Source organism: Protopterus annectens, chromosome 4.part1, assembly GCF_019279795.1.
Source record: "Protopterus annectens isolate FY-2018-M chromosome 4.part1, PAN1.0, whole genome shotgun sequence".
NCBI lineage: Eukaryota > Metazoa > Chordata > Ceratodontiformes > Protopteridae > Protopterus > Protopterus annectens.
In genome coordinates, this window is record NC_056734.1 from 277696491 (window position 1) to 277716313 (window position 19823).

Genomic DNA, 19823 nt, shown 5'->3' on the forward strand with positions numbered 1-19823 from the left:
ACTGCCTCACCTCAGGCTTTGTCATTACTGAATGGCGCACAGCTAGTCATCCTTCTCCACAAAAGAGGAGTGACTACAGACCCCTGGAACTATTGCTATAGACCAGCTACTGCACAGGAGGGTATAAAACATAGAGGTGTCTCAATTTACATCCAGAAGACAGCATGATGCACTAGAGCCTCTTCATGTCCAAATAACCATCTGAATGGTCCTGTACCATATATTAGCAAGCTATAGAAGTCCCTGTATGACACAAGAAAGCCACAGACCTATCTGAAGGGTCTAGAATCACACAGTATTAAACCCAGTACTCTTTTCCCAGGTGATCTAAAGTATCCAACTATAGACTGAGAATCCTACATCACCACTAGTGCACAACCACAAATATTTCCAGACTTTGTCAATACAAATGCCCTGGAACAATTAGGCAGACTACGCATGGGGGGAATAATATCTCTGATCTTGTCCTTACTGATATGGGAGCATCTTGCTTCATCCTTTGCTTATTTTCATCACTTATAAGGTCTGACTATAAAGCAGTCTCCCTCTAAATAAAACTGAAAACAGAGATCCCTTCCACCCAAGATTCCTTTAGAAATTTATTTAAGACAAACTACCTTCTCCTAAGTCATACATTGCCAAGTTTTAAATCCCCACCAAACCCAGTTAACTCCACCAAATATGCAGAAATGTATACCACCACACTATACCAGCATGTAAGCGGCTGCATAGATGCAGCTGCATCCCACAGGAAACAGTACAGACAAAACCTCAAAAATAAACCCACATGTTGGAACCATAATATCAACAAGATTTATAATAAAAGGAAAATAATTTTGACCAAAAGTAAGAATAGTAATTCCCAGAATGTTAGAGTCTTTGTCACTGAAACAACCAAACAACTCAGAAACTTAATAAAATCCACCAAAGCCAAGGTTGAGGCTAAAAGAGTTACCCAAGCCACAGACAATTACAAGGCATTTTTTAGTAATGTTTGTAATCTCAAAAGCACAATATAGCAATGTTCTGAGCTGATTGGGAATGATGTTACCTACACTGATGCTGAAGATATAGCAAACCTACTAGCCAATAAATTTAGCTCTAACTTTACCACTTTATAGCTTCTAAATGCTTTATCCCATGCATGTATCACCCCAACTTATCTATGGCATGATCCTAGTTATTCTCATTGGGGGTAATATATAATCATTGACTATAGGATGGGTAAGGCCAGTCTCTAACCAAACTGGATAGATTAATTCAAGAACAAAAGGGAAACTGGCTAGGCTTAATTTGGCCTGCAAGGGCAGTTAACTTAGTTATTACCTAGGAATTTATGAAAATGTCAAACTTTGAGCAAGTAACGGGGGTATATATCAGAGAACTTTAAAAAAATGCCATATAATTTCAGTCAATTAAAATGGTTTAGTGAAAGGTTTAATATTTTCCTTTCAGGATAAGGAAATTTTGCTATATCGCAGTTAATCATATGCAGTCTTTGACTTTATGGTGTTATGACATTTTAAGGAGGATGGAGCAAAAACTGTGTAAGACAGGAAATAATAAATTGTTCACAGGAATTATAAAAGCACACCTATCCTCTTCTACTGGGAACACAGTTTCCATCCGTCTATCAACAGAAGAGGTGGCACCATGTTTTCCTTTTGTAATAAATGTAGTTATGTCTTTCTTCATAATGTTCTGTTGCTCCTCAAGATTCCAGTTTCTACCAACCTTATGATTCTTCAGTGAGATAATATTATGCATACCAGCCTTCCTGTGAACACATGGATATTTGCTCTGACAAGCTATAAGCCCCTTCAGAAAAACAAGGCATCTCATTTCTAAAGACATCAGTGTGTGAAGAAATTGATATATCTGATTCAGACATAGGACAGCATTGTTTAGTCTCAAAAATACTCTTCATGAAATAGAAGCTCAGAGGTAGAATGATTTATTTCTGTAATAAGCAGGGAAGCATATAATTTATGGAAATGCAGCAAAAGAGTATGAAGAATGTAAGCTGGACTTTGTATCAAAATTCAGATTATATCACAAAGACTATTTATAGGTTCATAGGTTCATAGGTAGGATAAGCATAGCCGAAAAGGTACCCTGGCTTTCGCCACCTAAGAAAATTATTTTCCTGTGCCCCTTTCGAGCAGAGCCACAGAGGTGATCCCCAGGGTGAATTTCCTATTTCCCATCAAATCATCAAGATTTTTATAGGTTTACTTTATAATCACTGATTATTTACAAACCATTATAGAAAAGTTAAAATATTTGCTAGTGCTACCGCATATTGACATGCCCATGCTTGCCTACCTGTAAATAGAAGCACTAAAAATCAGGCAAGTAACCCACAGTTTAGTAATTAAACACAACTAGATCACAGCAATGGTTTAAGATTAGTTTCATGGGCTTCCATTTCCATATTTAGACATATGTGGATGTGAATTTGTGCTTAAGGTCTGATCTGCTATTAGTGCTTCCTCATGGTTTTTACCCATATAGAAGCTCTCATAGCTCAAACACTTAGCTACATAAACTAAGTCTTGTGTGTCACAGGAATATCTTCCTTTGCTAAAAATTCTCTATGTGTGGCAATTTCAAACTAACTCCAGCATGTGTAAAGTGGAAATATTTGTAAGAAACACATAGATAACTACACAATTGCTTATTTACATTCATTTGTACTTTGGAGTTCTAAGACAATTCCTATAAACTGATAGTTTTTAAAAATATAAAATTACATTGCCTACCTAATACTTTAACCAGATATGTTTCCATGAATAATTTTCCAGCAGTTGGAAAATATTTTCCTAATACTATTAGTTTTCAATATCATTGGCTGTGGGAATGTCATTTTTAAATTTGGATCACATATGGATTTTTTTTTGTTCTGTGTCCAGTTAATAAAATAGAAAGAAATGTATGAGGTGTATTAACTCTAATTTTCTTTGCTAACTCCAATAACTTTCATGTTTGGTAATACCTGTCTGAAAATAACCCATCCAAAACTATAATTCTTCCTCAGAATTTCTCCTCACTACTAAGCAGTCTGCTGGCTCTAACATACTGACCTCTGACAACATTCCCTTTCAAAAACTTGGATCTTGCCTATCAAAATACAAACGGTTGTTAACAAATGTTTTCTTTCTAAAAATACTACAATGAAATTGCAAATAGTTGTTAACAATTATTTTCTTTCTAAATACACTACAATACATTTTCCCATTGTTCACATCCATTCATATATTAAAATCCAGGAAGTTAACTTCCATCCACTGGTCATTAATAATGAAATTCAAAAACCTGTACTATTATTATACAATTCAAAATTTATTTAAAAATTTTTATAAAAGAATATCTTCCTGTAACATTGCAAGGCTTTGCCTGTGTATCTAGATCTTTGAGAAGCTATGTGGGTAGAAGCACAAAGAAGTTTTCAAAGCAGATTAACATTATCAAAATAAAGCTATATCAAACTCTTTAAGTAAGTACAGTATCAACTGTGTTGATTTTAATTTTTTATTTTTTGTTATCGAGTATTTGCATGCCAACAAAACAGGAGGAGATCATGTCGCTTATTGTGTTTTAAGGGAGATCGATCAGCTGACATTTGTTGTGATTTTTTAAATATGTTTAAATAGTTGTTTTACTGTTATTTATTTTGAATAAGGTCTTGATCATTAAAGAATAAAAATGCTAAATGCTAAACAGCTCTTCCATGTATTGGGTGTGTTTTTGTTTGCAAGTAGACTTTTATCATGTTTCTCTGGCTTGGAGGAGTTTTGGCTTTGCTATATTATTATTATTATTATTATTATTATTATTATTATTATTATTATTATTATTAATAAGTCCTGAAATGCAGTAACTAGCAGAGGAGTAAGAACAAAGGAATCTATGAGATTAGCCAGGAGTGGGGTAAGAGCAGCACCACTTTTTTGATAGGTATTTTCTTAGAGTGGTTTTGAATGCTTCTAGGTTAATGGTTAGATCTGATGGGTAGTGGGATGGAATTCCATTTTTTGCTACAGTGTGGGAGTACAGGTGGAGACCAATACATTTACTGGGTTTGTAGATTGAGCTGAGATGTTTGTTATCAGATTGGAGAAATCTCTTGGGTTGGTAGCAAGGGAGAATATTGCTGATGGCCAGACAGGCAGAGGGTTTATAAGTTATGTTATGTGCTGTAATTAGATGTGTGTAGGTGAGGTGTTGGGGGGTGGGGTTCAGACTAGTTTAATGACTTGAGTGTGGTACAGTCATGCATAAAGTGTGTTGAGGTAGTGGTGAACTTTGCTTGTCTTATGATAGTGGAATTCTAGTTTATATTTTAGTGTGGTTTGACTGGATTTCCACAAGGAGTGAAGGAAGAAGGTATATGGTAGGGAGGGTGATTTTTGTGGTTGAATTTACAAAGTGTTTGTGCCTATAGAGCATACCAATTTTTGGTGTGTTTTTTCTCTATATTGTTTTGAATACGAAGCTAGAATTTGAGACTGTCATCAACTGTTATGCCTAGTAGTTTTTAAGGGTAGCTATTTATATTTCTGTGCTATTTAGTGAGTAGATTTTGAAGTTCTGTTTAATATGACTATGGATTTTTTGGGAGAAGAGGAGAAGTTTTTTTTTTTTTTTTTTTTTTTGATGTTAAGAAGAAGTTGGTCATTGCAAAGCAAAGACAGTCCAATGGAGGTGAAGAATTTTGCGTTATTTGTTGAAGATCATCATTGGAGCATGTAAGTAAAGAGTCATCTGTATATTGGAAGACGGATGCTTGGCAGGAGGCAGTGTGGAGGTTAGTAATGAAGTTATTGAAAAGGCTAGGTCCAAGGATGGAAACTTGTGACATCCCAGTTGCATTAGTGAGGTAAGGGAAAAGATAGCCTTGCCATTTTACTGACAGCTACCTATTGGATAAATAGCTGTGGAACCAATTTAGTGCAGGGAATTATTGCAAGAGGTTTGGGTGAAAGACCATCATGTCAAACGCCTAAGATAAGTCGAGGAATAGTGCAGAGACAAACTTGTCTGTGTCTGTTGCACTGTTTAATGTGTCCATAAATGGACAGAAGGGAAGAATTTATGTGTGTGTGAGTATGTGTGTGTGTGTGTGTGTGTGTGTGTGTGTGTGTGTGTGTGTGTGTGTGTGTTTGTGTGAGTGTCTGTGTGTGTGTGTGTATATATATATATATAGATATATATATATATATATATATATATATATATGTGTGTGTGTGTGTGTATACACATGTACCTGTCTACACGTATACATACACACGCATATATTATAAGTTGTGTCAATTAGTCTATAGTACTGTTACACAGGGGTGTTCTAGGTACCATTGCATAATATAGCAATGGATAACAGTGCTACTCTGATATATATATATAGATATATATATATAGATATATATATATATATATATATATATATATATATATATATATATATATATATAAAACTTATCTATATAAGATGATGGCATTCATACTTCTCCCTGCATGTGGAGAGATGCTCTTTTCTCATCTGTACAAGAGCTAATTGTTTGGAGTCTGTAGTCCTGAAAGGGCTCATTTGACTACATCTTAAATAACAGTATGGAGACCAGCACTGCATGCTTGCTATACATCTCAGGTGCAAGGTAATGCGGCCTCCTACTATGTGCAAAGATAACACTCAAAATGTAATATATGTACCACAGTTACAGAAATGGGCAGTCATACATGTGGCTTATTCTGCATCATGAATGGCACATAAATGGTTCATCGTGACGACAGTAGGAATTGTTTTGTATTCCTTAGCTTACATGTATTTGTTTTCTTTTAATTCTTCCAGACAGAGAACGTTATCCTATTGTAGGCCGCCCATGAGCATGGTTAGTGCATGCTTTCAAATGAGTGATCTGACTAGGCCTTCCGTGAGCTGGTCTGGTGGGACCTTTTTAGGATATTAGTGCTAACTAGTGAGTTGATATTGCTTCCTGCTACCTTGTGTGTGCCCTGTGACAAATGTATTGTCCCAGTTAATCTCTCCACCATGTCCTCTCTAATGAGTTACACTTTTACTTTGAAATGGTGAAGAAACTATCTATTTTTTTCTCAATTTTATTTATAATGGATGGCTGGTATTTGTAATGCTTTAAAAAAAATTGTTCATTATACGTGCATTCATTCAGATCGAGCCGACTCAGGATCCAGCTAAGTCTCTTTGTGAGACATTGTATATATTGTGTTTTCCATTGCCCTTTGGTTGCTTTCCATTCTCTAAAACTATAACTTAACAGTGACAGGCAAACTAATGTAATCCATATCAGTGCATCCCTATTTATCATATACCCTGGTGGAATTAGACCAATAATCTAAAACACTATGTCCTCTTTCTTTTGTAACAGTCTTCAAATAGCCTAATAATTAGTTTCTCTTATGACTTTCCACATATTTCTAGAGGATATGAAACTCCAGATTATGAGCAGATATCTTTCATTCTGTACCTGGCATCTACAGCAAAATGAAGTGCTTGGCCATCCTCACTTAAATAGCTTAAGGGGGAATGTTGCCATGTATGTATTAATTTGGGTCCCTATCAGTTCAGTGAAAAATTAGTTCAGCGAACAGCATTTTCAGTGCATTTACATCAAACATGCCATTTGTTGAACTGTTCATACTGAGATTGTGGTATAGTGACAATCGGGAAATTTGGCCTTTCCCCACTGTAGTGCAATCTCAGAGTTGGTACATATAATTATTGGGGGGGTATGGGGGGCTGTGGGCAATTCAATGAATGGTATATCTAATTAAATGTCGTTCACTGAACTGATGGTTCGATGTAGCGCTACAGACCCATTCATTTAAACATCATGAATAACAACACGTCTGGGACATTTCTGGGTGCATGTAGTTGTATTAGTCTGTTCTACTGCTCCTGCTCTATGGTTATATTTAGTATTGCATTCCACTTTTCAAGTATCACAGTTATACTAACAATTATCCTCACCCTTACATAAATCACTAATTTTCAAACCTAGTCTGTATTCATCTCTGCTTATTGTTTGCCTCTTCAACTACTTCCATATTTGGTCCTATCTCACCTTAGGTTGCATTTTCCGGACATAAAATGTTTCTCTTAACTTAAATACTGCCACCACCTAAATTTGTACTTTTGTTTACAAGATTTCAAATCATTATAACTTGCCACTGAATTTATTTTATATTCCTACACATCCATTGTATGAGCAGATACATAGGACACATTTTATATGAGATTACTGCTGTTGGTGGCCAAAACTGGATGTATGAGAAGATACAGGTGGAACCTTTTATCGGACATCAGTGATGTTGGTGATCAAAACTGAATACATGGGCAGATACATTGAGCAGTGACTGACATTACTGCATATGTATGTAGTAAGGCAATCTACCTAGCACAGGAAAAGGGCAGCCATGTGTGTGTGTGGGGGGGGGGGGTCTGATGATAGAGTCATCACTGATAGACACAGGCAAGTTCCTGGCATCTCTGTCTGCATGTCCAGGCTGTTCCATTATCCATGTTGGAGTTCTGGCCTTGGTTACAGAACTGCATAGAATACCTTGAATATCAATTGATGATGCCACAGGAGGGTACATCTTAACATGTTGCATTATTGCTACTATGCATCTGACTCAGGGCTATGTAAGTAATGAACATAGCTTTTTTGTAGTTACAGGAACATTCAAAACAGTAGTACAATGTCATTATGCTTGGAGTATGTTAACCATATATTACCCATAGCATTCTGTTATATAGGATTATTTTTACTGGATTGCAGGTGTTGTTGAACGGTGCATTCATAGACCCAGCTAATGCTTATGTGTTTTCACAGGTACTGAGTTGTCATGTTCCTCCATGGTGGATGCAGGCATTCCTGAATTTGGGGAACTGGCTGGACCCAATGACAATGGCAGCCAAATTCTAACACAGTTATTAAGTCAGGGGTCAAACCTGTACTTAAGTCTATGGATTTACATAGGTAACAGTTCTGCTGTTTTGATTAGTTAATGATTGTATTGCTAATAGCATTTAAATGTGATTTTTGAAATTAATGGATGTCTGATGAAGCACATTTTGTGTGAAAGCTCTCACCTCCTCTGTTGATTTTATTCTATTAAACGTGTCTTTAATACAGCTGACACCTTGTTTCTGGTGCTACTTTTATGTTTTTGACTGTTATTTCATTTGTTTTTGCGTTGCACCAGTTTACACGTTAGAGGTTTCTATTTAATATTTTACTAGATCAACTGTGTTTTTTTTATAAGCTTACTTGTCAATGCCTCACTTTTTAGCATGCACCTGTTTTGTGCTTATTTGTATATAGTGTTCTTAGTTTTCTTGCTTTTTCTCTGTTTAATGCTTTGTTGGTATTGCATTTTTTGTAGTTGATGTAATATGGTCTATTGTTCTTTCTAAAATTATTTAAAATCTTAATCAAACGATATTGGGGAAAAAAGTTGTTTGTTTGTTAGAGCTGAGAATTTTTTATGTTACTTGGTTGGATTGCTGACACATTGTATTTGATCAGGAACCAAAAAGATATCCAAAAACTCAATGTCCCAAAAAATCCAAAGGAACAAAAGTAATGTTGGTCCATACTAGTATCACAGAGTTAACCAGCAAGTTAAGTGCATTCATTTTACCAAGGTACGGAACGTCTTCAGAAATGAAAATTACATCACCTTCCTGTGCTTTAAATATACTTCCTGTTATATAACAGATTACATCATCATCTGCACATAATTAATCAATCATTTGAACAATACCCTTAAAGTCAGAGAAACATTTTAAATCCATATATTAAAAATTACTTAAAGTGCTTGCTTTAGTAAATATAAACATGAAATACTAAACACTTGTAAGAAAATAAAGAAGAATTGTATTTTTTATGTTTACATTGATGGAATAAAAAACTTAACTTATTGATTAAATTCAATAAGAAATGCCTGGACCAGCATTCTTATGTCACATTATATAGAATGCCCTATATATTACAGACCACCTGGCAGTTGATAAAGCAGAACTCCTTGTGATTAATAGTCCACTGTCCCTGACCCCTAATAAAGACCTTCATTGCAATGTGGGTGCATTTAATGGCTTCCAATAACTTAATGAAATAGACTATGTCTTAAATTTCTGCAAGGTGTTTCTTGTATTCTCTGTGATTCCTGGGAGCTGCATATACTACACCACATGCAGTAGTATGACATGAAGAAAATGATGAAGCATTCTTGAAGCTGATATCAAGGATGCACCCACAATGTCTCCCAGTGGTCACTGGAAGGTCTTTGCAGCTAAAGCTCTCAAAGCCACATATTTGGTGTCCACAGGGATGGGTACTCCATGCATCCCAGAAGCCTGTACGTGAGAGTGATAAAACTTAACTAGCTCCTGCACAGTGCCATGATAGTTCCTCACCATTTCTGTGTCTTGAAGGGCATTGTATGTTAGACACAGATGGGTGACATGGCGGTGTCCAGGACAACAGCATCTACTTCCATGACTGCAAGCAATAAGAACATCCTGTTTTATATACGTATTTATTAAAAGAGTGGATACCCCATGCATATTTCTGGGGTCTCTCTTCCATAACTCCAGAACTTTAATGTGCTGAGCATCTCTAGTGGTAGCACATTATCAAGTGAAATATAGACTTTTCTGAATCATGCTGCTATATTGCTAACCTTCATTTGCATTTACCACTATTTTCATTTTAATAAAGTTGCTCATTTCCTTGTCACGATACCATCATTTGCAAATTATGGAGGCTGTAGCATTTTACATTCATTCGTGATCACACTAAGTGCGACTCTGAATTGTCCCCGTCTAGTACATTGACTCAATTCATGCAAATTTGTCAACTGCTATGTATAAAATGTTTCATAATCCCATGTCATGTTTATACTCTGATGGGCACTGACTGATGGGATGGACAACAGCTGAAAGGAGTCCCATAAGCTAAGAGGAAAACTTGGACTCTGGGCTGTACTCTAACTATGACAAAAATAATAAAAAGAAATATTGCAGAGCATAGATCTACATTAAGAAATAAAGGGAATCACTTAAATTACTCAAAAGACTGTGGTTCACAAGATTATATTTATTTATAGTTGCTTGGTGAAACACTCAAAAAACAGCAGCTATATATATTTAAATGTATTAAGCAATCTAGGATCAGACCTTTCCGATGAAACCGAAGAAATCATAAACAATTGGTTAGCAAGAGACCTGAAAGGAAACTGTACTACCCAGTTACAGTTTGGGAAGATACAAGGAGTTGGAGAGTTCCTAGTGTAAACTAACAAAGAATGACTCCTGTCTGCACTGTCAGCATCTTTCAGTATTCGAAACACTGTTTTTCTATAGAGCAAGAGCATGGTTTAAGAGAAATTGGTCTATCCCCTGCAAGCATTCATGATCCCCTTGATAGGATGTGGAATCATTATAAGTCCACAAGCACATATTCAACTAATTTAAACTATTGCAGTCACTAGTTAGACACTCTGCCACTTTTGCTAGATTTTATTTTTACTTTATTTCAAAACTTTTATCTATTTTTATCTTTTATTTAAAATTCTGGAGGTGGACATGTACGTAGGTATAGATGAATGCACTGAAGCTAAATGATTAATGATCTAACAGATACTGAAGTTACTTTTGTACCATTTACTGTGGTTTCCCATATGTTATATTTCACTTATGATTAAAAAAATATCATAACTAACAATATAATTCTTGTCATGTTTGGCTAACCATCTTATTTGATACTCTTATGGTGTTTAAGGCATTGATAATGTAATCACCTGCTCCCCAAGCATTCACTGTGAGCATCTGTCAGAGTTAATTAAAAGATATGACAATGTATCATGCTAAACTATAAATGTACTCATTTTGACACGTTATGCACAGTTATCACATGGTTATGCACTGTAATACCTGGAACATGATGTGCTGTTGCTGGATTAAACATAGTGAACTTCACCATTTCAATTCCATGCTAATGTACGGATACATCTTAAAAGATGCAGGTAGATCTGAATAGGCATAATGTGCTGAGAAAGCAGCTCTTCTCAAAGCCATCAAGAATATGTTTAAGTGGATGAGTGCTCTCATTCTCAATCCTTGGTATATAAAACGTTTTATATATTTAGTTTTTTAAATTTACAAAATGTAGAACAAGGCTCAGGTTAGTATGTTGTCTAGTCTGTTAAACATACACCAGACTTTGAAGTCTGAAACAAAAAAATCTTTGCTGAACATAAGCAAGCTTTTCTTAGCAGAATATATGCTGTTTTCTCATATAATGCAAAATTTAAAAAGCTTTACTCTGCCTTTCCATTTGTTAGCAATATACCCCAAATTTCAGTCCAGCAAGATTTACTGCTTTTATTTTTCTTATTTCTAATGTTCTTCACCCAAAATCAAGGTCTCCTCTTCCAGAAACCCACAGTGCTTATTAGGATAAATCCTGCATTTCTCTCACTGCAGTTCACCAGTTTTTCTCAGCACAGCAATTCACTCATTGGGACTCTCTCCCACTCTGTCAGGCTTTACTTCAGCCTTGCAAAATGTACCACCCTGGGTTTTGTTCATTTCCCAAGCTGAATCTTTCTCTCTTCATCCCCAGGACTTAGTGGAGTGTCTCTCTCTCTCTCTCTCTCTCTCTCGCTCTCTCTCTCCATTTATCTTGTGTATGGTTGGGGAAAACACACACATTGAGCATGCACACACATGTGCACATCTGCATACACACAAGCAGATATATGTACACAAACACATACCCACATGTACGTACACACACACATACACACACACACACACACACACACACACACACACACACACACACACACACACACACACACACACACACACACACACACACACACACGCGCGCGCGCGCACACACACACACATGGCAGGGTGGGAGAATTCATCCCTTCATAACTCCTCAGATAGCCCTTCTTTCACTCAAATGAAGTGATTACACCACATTATCTCCCCCACCTAGCTCAGATTCAGAGGCTCAAGAGTATGCTACAATATGCTTTCAGCCAAAGCCATACCTGAAAGTTTGGTTAATCCCAAATAAAGGATTTTTTTTACTGACCAGAATGTTTGCTACTTCTAGATGTGCCATGATGTAATGTCCACCTCATTGGGTGTAACATTCCAAACTTGTCCTTATGTCCTTAACATTTGAGCAAGAATAGGATTTCTGTCTCTGCATATTGACAGTTTGCCTAGTCAAGCACTTAAAGATACTTTGCATACTTTGCCTCGTGGTCAGAACAGAAGTAATCAGCTCCCATAAAAATCAAAATACTTTGTTAGCATTTTTTTCTTTTGTTATACATATTTTTCATAAAGTAACCCAACTTGGGACAGTTTCTGCCCCTACTAAGAATAGGAAAAACACTCCAAACTATTCCATCTGTAAACAAACTCATATGGGATGAATTGTCATTTAGCATCTTTCTAATTGCTCCCCAGGTTGACCCCAAAAAGAGGGTATGGCACGTCTTGGAGTATTCACCTGGATTTCCATTTTCGCAAGTCAGATGGCAGCTTGACTGCAATCACATCCTTCAACCAGGGCTGGATTCTTCAAGGATGTTGTGGGTTCAGTTCTGGCAAGTCTGTTGTCAGCCCTTGCACTGAAATTTTTCTGGACATCTTTACAGTCAACCTTGTCATAATGAGTACAGTCTTTTCCCCACTCTATTGAGGATAAAATCAACACTCTTAGCATTTAGCCCTCTTCTAATCATATGGATTTTTGTGTATTGCATAAATGTATTTTCTTTCTCTTGCTTGGATTCTTCAAGGGACTTTACACTAGCTGCTTTCTCCCTCATGGCCTTCTTCCTTGCCTTCAGTAGGCAAGATATCTGCTGAACGTTATCCTCCTTTTCAGCCTCTTTCTGTTTCACTAGTTTGGCTACTTTCTCCTTCCCAATCATAGAAATGTTAATTTCCTGAAGGTTTGATGACAACTTTTGTTCATAGTTGTTAAGTTAGGTTTTTAACTCTTGATTTTTCTGCTGGAGTTCTTTTATTAGTAGATACACGATTTGTTCCATTAAGTTCTTGTGATTCGGCACGATTACCTCTAATGTCTTTAAATAATCAGCAAGCTTCTTTTGTAGCAGATTCAGAACACTGATGCCCCCTTTGCTACTTTCTATGTTTTGAACTTCTCCCATTAAATGGCATGACAGTAAACTTTCACTTTGAACCTTGGTGAAATTTTCATTCAGTGATACTTGTCAAACAGTATATTCACTGACAGGGTCATTTTCAAACTGCATTGGGTTTTCTACAGTCTTTTGCAGCACTGTCTAAACATGCGATTTTCTCTTTTAGAGCAAGCGTAACTTGATATTCTCAAGGCTGTTCATCTAGACTTCAGGTTCATTGGTTTGCTGAGCCACATGTTGTTCATTACAGGACGTTTAGACGTGGTGGCTGAGTTCATTTTGGGTATGATGCCCATTACTGAATACTTTTTCTATCATGACTTAATTGTTTTCCATTCCTTGACCTCTCTCTAGGTTTGGGTAGTAGAAATTATTTGTGACTGTGCTGGCATAAATTCAGGCTCACATTTACAGTCCCTAGTTCTCACTTTAGTGTGGTACAGTCACCATTGCTATGCAAGGTTTCTATAGTTGCTGTATATTTAACTTTACTTCTCACTTTCTTACAAATAAACACAGTTTCCATGACACCTAACTGATAATATTATCATTTTGCATCTCAGTCACTGACTCATTTGCTTAGTTTTCTTTCAGAGAAATACTTTCTTCTCTTTGTTGCACAAGGGTGTAACAGTTGTATTTCCTCTTGTTCTTTTTTCCTAATTGTTTGCATTTTGCTATCTTTGGGTCTTTTCAGAAGAATTTACATCAGACACAAAGAATACGTCTTTCAGATTAGGCTCTATGACATGGAATACATCTTGGGTCCTCTGCACATTGTCAATTTTTTTCCAGTTTTTGCCCCATCTACTCGTAGACCATTGCATTCTTTCTTAGTACATCAGTCTATTCATTCTTTTCATCAGCTGAAATCTGACAGTGAGGGGTCATCAGTGAGACACCATTAAGGATGGTTAAAAACTTTTTTATGATTTTTTTTCTCCCTAGCCCTAACTGCATGCACCAGATGAGGTGCTGGGAAGGGGTGTACAATAGGCTGTCCACAGTGGGTATCCCCTCACTTCTACAAGGAGTGTTTCTCCAGGCAGAGTGATTGTACTGCTTTATGTGCCTCTGACTACATACAAACCCTGGGATCTGCCTGGGCTCCATTACTCCTTCCTTTCCCCCTGCCTAGCTTCTCTAGTTCTGGGGCAGTGAATCAAAAGCCAGTCATCTGGGTCATAGTCATGGCTCCATCTGTTTGCATTATAGGGTCAGGCTGCTGTCATTTTTTTACTTAATTATGTTTCTGCAAGTTCAGGTTCTTCACCTGTTTGTTTTGTAGTGATTCCAGGCTCACTGGTTCATTGTACCACAGCACAGTTCAGCTTCACTGTCTGTATAGAAATGAAGCATGAATATCTTTGCTATTTTTTGTTTTACTAGTACTGGGGCATGAATAGCTTTGCTATTTTTTGTTTTACTAGTATTGAGGCATGAATAGCTTTGCTATTTTTTGTTTTACTAGTATTGGGGCATGAATAGCTTTGCTATTTTTTGTTTTACTAGTATTGGGGCATGAATAGCTTTGCTATTTTTGTTTTACTAGTATTGGGGCATGAATAGCTTTGCTATTTTTTGTTTTACTAGTATTGGGGCATGAATAGCTTTGCTATTTTTTGTTTTACTAGTATTGGGGCATGAATAGCTTTGCTATTTTTTGTTTTACTAGTATTGGGGCATGAATAGCTTTGCTATTTTTATTTTTTGTTTTACTAGTATTGGGGCATGAATAGCTTTACTATTTTTTGTTTTACTAGTATTGGGGCATGAATAGCTTTGCTATTTTTATTTTTTGTTTTACTGGTATTGGGGCATGAATAGCTTTGCTATTTTTTGTTTTACTAGTATTGAGGCATGAATAGCTTTGCTATTTTTTGTTTTACTAGTATTGGGGCATGAATAGCTTTGCTATTTTTATTTTTTGTTTTACTAGTATTGAGGCATGAATAGCTTTGCTATTTTTTGTTTTACTAGTATTGAGGCATGAATAGCTTTGCTATTTTTTGTTTTACTAGTATTGGGGCATGAATAGCTTTGCTATTTTTTGTTTTACTAGTATTGGGGCATGAATAGCTTTGCTATTTTTTGTTTTACTAGTATTGGGGCATGAATAGCTTTGCTATTTTTGTTTTACTAGTATTGGGGCATGAATAGCTTTGCTATTTTTTGTTTTACTAGTATTGGGGCATGAATAGCTTTGCTATTTTTTGTTTTACTAGTATTGGGGCATGAATAGCTTTGCTATTTTTATTTTTTGTTTTACTAGTATTGGGGCATGAATAGCTTTACTATTTTTTGTTTTACTAGTATTGGGGCATGAATAGCTTTGCTATTTTTTGTTTTACTAGTATTGGGACATGAATAGCTTTGCTATTTTTTTGTTTGGTTTTACTGGTATTGAGGCATGGATATCTTCGCTATTTTTTTTTTGTTTGCTTTGTTTTATTAATATTGAGGCATGGATTTATTTTTATTTTTTGTTTTACTAGTACTGAGGCATTAATTTCTTTGCTATTTTTCCTTTTTCAATTTACTAGTATTGAGGCGAGAATATCCATTTTTTTGTTTTACTAGTCTGATCATTTTGCTTCATAACTTTAGTGAAAATGTATGTGTTCTGCTTAAAAGAATTGTTTTCCTTTTGCAGCTGTGTCACAGAAGTGTGAACACTATTATGTGCACCTTTTAAGGCTTGAATTTGCTTTGTAAGGGTCTTCAACTCCATCTACTGGAATTAAAATTCTATCGAATTTGTCTTTTAGGTCCTGCATGGACTTTGTGTATTTAGTTAACTGATTTCTTTGTACCACACACCTTTTGAAGTTTCTTTTTGGTAAGTGGTAACTCTTTTTCTTCCCCGTTTTCTGTACTTCCAGATTTCTTTTGTTCCATAAGCCTGGACACAGTATTTTGTTTTTGCAAACTGATTTCCTTAACCATGTCACTCTTGTGTACAAGACTTGTGCAGTTTTAATTTTATTCTCATTATGTTTGAGTTATACTTTTAGTGATTTACTTTAAGTTTACATATTTTGTTAGTATATTTTCACATCAACAACAGCATCATCATCTTTCTCTGCAAACATCCAGTGTCACCTAAGATATGAACCTGACTTCATATGTCTTGCAAGTTCAACAATTGCCATTTATCTTTGTTCTGTTTCAAGTGTAGGCAAAGCTTTTCTCTAATCTGTTTCTTCTCTGTGTTTGGAAAAGGCAGGCCCATTTCCTTTTAACCTGCCCTTTTCTTACTGGCTCACCTTGTTTCTGTGGGATCCTGTGCAATCTTTCATTCCCTTTCATTAGAGTATCCAAACTCTGTCTTAACATAACATATTGTTCATATATGCTTTGCTTAGAACTCACAAGTTTATAAGTTTATTATTTTCTTTTACTGTTTCAGCTTTTACAACATGTTCAGATAGTCTTGGATAAAGCAACAATTTATTTGTCTGTTTTACTTTGACTGCTATTCAGTTGGTCATGGTTAGTCAATAACCTTTTAAAACTTCTCTGTCTTTTATTTTCATTTGTCAGAAACTTTCTTTCTAGTTTTAACACTGGTTATCTTTGTTTAGAGAAAGCACCCCTGGCAGCCTTTGTAGTTTTGTTTTCTTAGTCAAGTGCAGTTTTATTTTCTCATCTAGGCTTTGACATTTTATTGGAGGCATATTAGTCACTTATTTTTGTTTGTTGGCCACTTGTATAACCTCATATTTTGAAAAAGCATCCAGTACTTTTCCCCCAGTTTCTTGTATTTTGATTAACAGTATTTAGTCTTTGACATAAACCCTGTTCTTTAGTATCACTTACCAGCTGACCCACTTTTTAGTGTTAAGAACACATTTTTCACTTTGTCCTGTCATTGTACCTCATACAAGCTTTAGTTCACAAACTGATACCACGTAATGGCAAATAAATTTCACAGCATGATATATTTTGTTACAAATCTATAGTATAAATCCATTTATAGTGCATTGTGGTATGCCTTCTAAATCTGAATGTACCTGATCTAACTCATTACCACCTAGGGACGCCTGTAGGCGCTTTTGTGGTTACATCCTACTGACCACTCTGCAGGCATCTAATACAGCTTGTTCATATCTAATTAATAATTTCAAAACTATGCTACATACATGTTATTGAAAGATTTCATCTTAAAGCTTAATGATATGGAAGACAACTAAACTAATATATGAACTATTTGTATTGTGACTTAAGATGTATTAATTGTTGTTTTTGAACTATTATTTATATTGTCATAACTTTCATATTTTTTCTAAATATCTCAGCAACCAACTAATACAGACATAACTGCTTAGTCTCACAGATGGATTAACAAACTACTGCTGATACTATATGTTCAGCTTAAATGGTTACTGAGAGATTTAAGTTCATTACAAAATATTAGAAAATTAATATCTACTGTGTTTATTATGCTTATAAAATCCAGCTGAAGACTTAAATTCTATTGAACACCATCACTGTAAAGATTTGTTTGTGATGAACAGTTTGCAGTTTTCATTTCTTTATCTTTATGGATCCAGATATATGAACATCTGTTTGAAATGAAGAGTATATCTTGATTTTGTCAAAAGCTTAAGGATACAGTCATTGGGAATTATGACTACAAACCTTCAGAGCTCCATTGAAGTAACTGCACTAATATCAGTGAACCAAGGGATAAATGCTATGCTATCCTAATGCCCAGTGAGCTGAATTGCATTGCAGATAATATGGGAGGATAGCAGAATGATGCAGACTATCACCACTTTGCAAATTAGGAGGTTTTCATTTTGACATTTCCAAGAACTGATGTTTTGCAGAACACAAGTAGTGGATATCATTACAAAGAACTGACATTGTGATTCACAGACCACATGTTGTACATTCTAACTAAAGGGCATGACATGAATTGTAGCTTTTGCAGAGCAAATGTTTCTTTATAGACTGAAGAATCATATGAGTATATTCAAGAGCTTTACCTGACACTTCATCTATGCACAGCATGGGAGCTGTGGTGAATAGGCAGCTTTCCACATAGCTTTTGTTGACTACAGATTATTGCTGTCCATAACCTTCGACAGTCATGGACAATAGCAATTCATAAACATATACAGCTTATTGTGCATTTCTTTACAATATACTGAAATGAAGAGGTCCATTTGAGCGAGTGCTCCCATTGGCTGGTGCACTGCAGTGCCCATAGCCGGCCTTAGGCGTAGGCCAACTAGGCGGCTGCCTAGGGCACCCCTCTAGTAGGGGCACTTTTCCAGTATTTATTTGGTGTAGGTAGACTAGGATGGGGGCACTGGGTGGTGTGGTGGGGGGGGGTGCTGTGGAGCCCTTTTGCCTAGGGCACCAGTTAACCTAAGGCCGCTCCTGCCAGCGCCACTGCTGGGGCTAGGTGGTACATTGATTTGCATTGGCAGCAGGTCTGATTACAGTACAGGTGACAATGTAAATGGTAATTAAGCAATAATCCATGGGTGGGTGTGGATCTATCAGGATTTACCCATTGTTGGCGTGATTTGATCATGAGGGCAAAGCCTGAGTGATTAAACAAAGTCAGACATGGGTAAATTCTAACATACTGACAACCAGGAGTAGATTATTGCTATTATACAATGACATTATCTTAGAAAGAAATTGTTTATCTTTCTTAAGTAATGTCTTTGTATAAGGGCACTGAAATATTCCTTTGTGTTTTTCCTTCTTTAGTGAATTACTAAGCATGTGTGTGGGACAGCACAGTACATCAGTGCAGCACAGGACAAGCCATAGAGAATAGAGAATCTCTATTGCTGTTTTTTTTCTGTTGAGATTCTGCAAAGGACAGCACAGAAATAGAAGGAAAAAAAAACAGATATAGTTCTGTTTCTTTATTTTCGAGAACATACCTGATTTTTCTTCTGTTTTGCTCTGTCCCACAACATATTGTAATAGGAAGTCTGACCACTCAATGGTACTTCAGCAGTCAGACTTTATTCGATTGGTATTTGCTTGCTTTATGACAGGAACGCTGATTGGGCTGTCCAAGCAGCATCCTTGTTTTTGAATACAAATGAGCCATCATTGCATCTTTTTTTTACCCCACACTTGTTGTTGTTGTATCTTTCAGCTTTTCCCGGTTAGGGGTCGCCACAGCAGAACTCCAGTCCGCTAATAATTGGCAGTAGATTTTTACGTACCGACTTGCCAGGCCTGACGCACAACCTTCAATGAAGGTACGCCCATTCACGCATGTCTCCACACAGAAGACGCTTTAGCTGAGAATTGAACAGGACAACGTCTTACTGTGAGGCGACAACTCTACCGGAGCACCACCACCGCAGCTAAATGTGCTATTCACCTTTATTTTTACAATATGTGCTTAACACAGGTGAGTGTCATTATTGGAAGAGTAAGATCATTCCTGTCAGAAATACAACTACTGATGGTACATGGTCCTGACCCATAAGATGTAGTTGCATAGCCAACCAGTCCTTCTTGAATTGTTGACCTAGCTAAAGGCTTAATTCCCTAGCTGCTTTTCAGATGGAGTGCAGTAACAACTGATAAAGTTGTATACAGAGGAT